At 41.8% G+C, this 4,499-nt stretch overlaps 1 non-coding gene across 1 annotated transcript; it reads right to left on the minus strand.

The window, feature by feature from the left end:
* Positions 1-216: 216 nt before the first annotated feature.
* On the minus strand, positions 217-354 carry LOC114809266. Its single transcript, XR_003757054.1, has one exon. It is a non-coding gene; the product is annotated as a small nucleolar RNA SNORA7 (small nucleolar RNA).
* Positions 355-4,499: the final 4,145 nt, after the last annotated feature.

Below are 4,499 nucleotides of genomic sequence, written 5' to 3' on the forward strand. Positions count from 1 at the left end.
TTATGCTGTTGAGTCTTCCCCTACCCAGAGTGACTTCATGGACACATCTCTCCCACAGTGCCCCACCTCCATCTGCAGTCATTCTGGTAGTGTTTCCATAGAGTTTTCTTGGTAAAAAATGCAAAAGTGGTTTAGCATTGCCTTCTGTGCAGTCACCTCAAGTCTCTGCCCTCGACTCTCTCCCATGCTGCTACTGCCTAGGAAAGGTGAGCTTTGACTTAGAGCAGATTGCCTTCCACTTGCTAGCCACTGCCCAAGTTAGGAATGGAATGGATAAACCTCTGCTTGACTCTCCCTCCCATAGCTGAGACTCGTAGAGTACTGGAAACTCTCTAGGTGCGATCCTGAGAGGGGGCCAGGCAGTAGCCCAGTTAAATAGTTTAAAGCCATATAGAGGCTTTGAACAAAAACTGGCTTAATTGCTCTTCTTCCCTACCCACTCTATCAAGAAAGCACAATCCTAATAGTTATCCCTTGGATTTTCACTGTGCTTTTCTTCCTAAGAGCAGGAAAATTCTGCATCACAACTTCCCTGGGAGATCAGGCACATTTCCCAGCAGGGGAGAAGTCAGGGCCTTGAAAAGTTAAATAGGGCATCCAAGGTGACATAACCAGTCAACGATAAAGCCGGGTTCAGAGTCAGCACCTCCCGACGTTCAGTTCAGTGCCCTTTCCTCTAGACTCCGCCACACCGTATTTGACCTTACTGTTTTTAGTAGCAAGTACATTCAGAAAGCAACAGCACGCTCCCTGTTCCGACTTCCTCTCCTTATGTTTTGAGTTGAAAGTTCACCAAATTAGTTGTACTCTTTCTCTCTGGCCTTGACCTATGGATGCCTGGGAGAGGTCCTGACATGCTGATTTGATTTCTGGCGTGTGCCAGAAGGATTTCAATAGAAGCGTTTCTTCAGGCGCCTTGACTGCTGACCATTCGGGAGATCTGGAGGTGGAGTAGAAGAGAAGGACACTTTCAGGGCATTCCCTAGTCCAAGAATTGGATCTGGGGACAAGTTGCTCAACTCCCCAGATTTGATCAGCTGCTGGCAAAGATGGTACCGAATAGCTCACTGATCACTGGGTAGTACATCGCACAACATTCCCCGACACCCTTATTACATATTGGTAGCCCGCTGGTGTGGCCTTCTCAAGTCATTTTGTTTTTATCTGCAGTGAAATATAAGCACAAAATAGTAAGGAGTTACATTTATCTTATACTCACACAGATACCCATGTACTAGGAACATGCAAGGAACTTGACAAGGCCACTGACAAAGACAAGTGAGCCCCACACAAATCCCCATTTGATTTAGGAACCATATATATCTACCCTAGATAAGACTAAAGTTGATTCCAGTTTTCAGTTTGGTCTAGGTGGCCCTTGTTTGCTCCATACAATAAAGCATTTTTAATGAAGCAGTGACATGAAGAACAGAAGAGAGTGCTGAAAATATTGGCATCTCAAATGTTAGATTAAGAACGTGGGGGAAGACTTTTTGACATCTTTCCCCTACAAAAAAGACTTCATATTTTAGGATTCCATCTTGTGTGTAAATGACAGTTGAGTTTGTTATGAGCAGGGAGTACAGTGTTGTTACATTGTACTCTCCCAAATGCTTAGTACAGTGCTTTGGACACAGTAAGCACTGGATTGAATGAATGAATGAATGAATGCAGTGAGGGTGGATACTAGAGATGTGATGCTATTTCTTTGGTTGGTGGTGGTGAAGAGAAGAAAACTCACAAAACACGGTCTAATCTATTTCAGAGAAGCTCTTGTTTTTAGGAATTCCAGATGATATGGGGGACACGTCAACACCTCCAGAATTCCCAGATAACCTGCATCCTGAAAATACAGCTCTCCAGGTATATAGGTTGAGGTAGATCTCTTTGTATCCTGAAATATCCAGATAACTGAAGCTAAAGTATATTTTTGGATTTCAATTTTCTGGGTAATTTTTAGGTATTGGCTTTGTTCTATTACTTTGATTCAAGATCATTTGGTATTTCCCTTTGCTCTTGAAGGATTATCCTGTAAATTTACTTCAGAATTTGCTCTAAATCTTACAGCTCTCTTATACGTCAACATAATTCAGAATTGTGAATTAAGCTGTTGCCCATATAGGTTTTTTCATTTCCTATCTGACTACATAAACAAACATGCATGCAGAAAAAAAATAAGGGAAGCCTTCAAAATTCAGGCACAGATTACAAGAACTATTTCAAATAGCCTCAAATTGAGCCTGAAAGGGGACAGGTTTGAAAGCTAGTAATGTTGAACTCCATGTTACCATTTGGTGATCAATCAATTAATCAATCTATCAGTGGTATTTATTGAGCTCTTTCTATGTGCAGAGGACTGTACTGAGTGCTTGGGAGAGTACATTGCAACAGAGTTAGGAGACACGTTCCCTATCCACCACGGGAAAGACAAGCAACTCCCTCCCACTTTGGCTGTGAGCCCCATATGCGACAGGACTGTATCTGATCTGACTGTGTACTGTATCAACCCCAGCACTTAATACAGTGCTTGGCACAAAGTAAGTGCTTAACAAATATTACAATTATTATCAGACAGAAAACGATCTATAGTAATAATTGTAGTATTTGCTAAGCACTTACTATGCTCCAAGCACTGTGCTAAGCACTGGGGTAGGTACGAGATAAAAGACGTAGCAAAGAGGGAGTAAAATGAGGACAAGAGGGATAAAATGATGGAATCTGGCCTGATTGGAAATACTCCCCTTTTGCTTCCCAAGAGGATAGAGTACGAGCCTGGGAGTCAGAGGAGCTGGGTTCTAAATCTAGCTCTGTGGCTTGTTTGCTGTGTGACCTTGTGTGACATTTAATTTCTCTGTGCCTCAATTACCTCTTCTGTAAAATGAGGATGAAGATGGTGAGACCCATGTGGGACATGGGTTGTGTCCAACCTGATTAGCTTGTATCTACCCCAGCACTTAGTACAGTGCCTGGCACATAGTAAGTACTTAAATATGTTAAAAAAAAAATCAGATCCCACATGGGGCTCAGTCTAAATAGGAGGGAAAACAGGCATTAAGTTCCCATTTTGCAGATGAGGGTACTGTGGCACAGAGAAGTGAAATGATTTGTCCATGGTCACACAGCAGATATATGGCAGAGTCAGGATTAGACCCATATCCTCTGACTCCCAATCAATCATTAAATCAATCAGTGGCATTTATTGGGCACTTACTTTAGAGAGATAATTGCTGTCCCCCAGTCGAAGCTTTTTGGAAGCCCCATCTCCTCCAAGAAGCCTTCCCTGACTAAGCCCTCCTCTCCTCTTATTCCACTCCTTTCTATGTCAGCCTGACTTGCTCCCTTCATTCATCCTCCCTCCCATCTCCACAGCACATATGTATGTATCTGTAATTTATTTATTTATTTATTTATTTATTTATTTATTTATTTATTTATTTATATTAATGTCTTTCTCCCCCTCTAGACTGTGAACTCATTGGGGAAGGGAATGTGTCTGTTTGTTGTCGTGGTGTACTCTCCCAAATGCTTAGTACGGTGTTTTGCACACAGTGAGCACTCAAGAAATACAATTGAATGAATAAATGAATGAATGCAGAACACTCTACTAAGCGCTTGGGAGAGTACAATATAGCAGAGTTGGTAGACATGTTCCTATTTGGGAATTCATCCCATCTTCTGACAAAACCCTGCCATTCTCATGAAGTCCACACTCCCTCAGATTGCAGATTTGGGCTTTTAATGAATGTCTCCTTGATTTACAGCAGCAATGAGCAGTTATCTGCTAATAACCTCTTAGTCTGGAATTAAAAGGAATGGAGAAAATCAACCAAATTGCAAAGATCAGCTCTTGTTAAATAAAGTCATCGTGAAAAGGCACATAACAACATTTTCACGCATCAGATAAACGACGTGATGGGCCCACATTTATGGCTTGTAATTATTTAACAAAGCTTAGCAATAGCATTTACACTTAAAGGACATTTTCTAATTAGTCTTCAGGTGGGCTCTGGCTGCTTCCTTAAGCAGAGAAACTGAGGCAGGAAGAGAGGTGTTTGCTCAAAGTCAAGGAAGTCCAGGCTCAGAACCCCAGGGTCCCTGACTTTCAGCCATTTAAAGATTTTGGGCTCATATCATCAGAGACTCCCAGTGATTTCAGAAGGCAGGAGGAGGCTAAATGGTGCTAGGGAAACTCATAAACCAACGGCAAAGTTAAAGGAATGATATCCCTCTGCCTTCCATTTTTTCCTTTGGGGTCAGTCGTCAGTTACTCACCGCCCTCTAGGAAGAAAACAAGGATACTTAGATAATCTGAATTAACTTTAAGTTAAAGATGATAGCAGTAATGAGGTCCAGAAAGACAGGAGTAGAAAGTCTAATCTTCAGAGAGAGGCTCTAAGTATTTGAAAGGAAATTACATTCTAAAGGGGCAAGAATTACTGGTAGTAATTAACATGAACCAGCAACTACTTGTATCATAGTGAAAGTGGACTGAGACAGCA

This window comes from Ornithorhynchus anatinus, chromosome 2 (assembly GCF_004115215.2).
Source record: "Ornithorhynchus anatinus isolate Pmale09 chromosome 2, mOrnAna1.pri.v4, whole genome shotgun sequence".
Classification (NCBI taxonomy): domain Eukaryota; kingdom Metazoa; phylum Chordata; class Mammalia; order Monotremata; family Ornithorhynchidae; genus Ornithorhynchus; species Ornithorhynchus anatinus.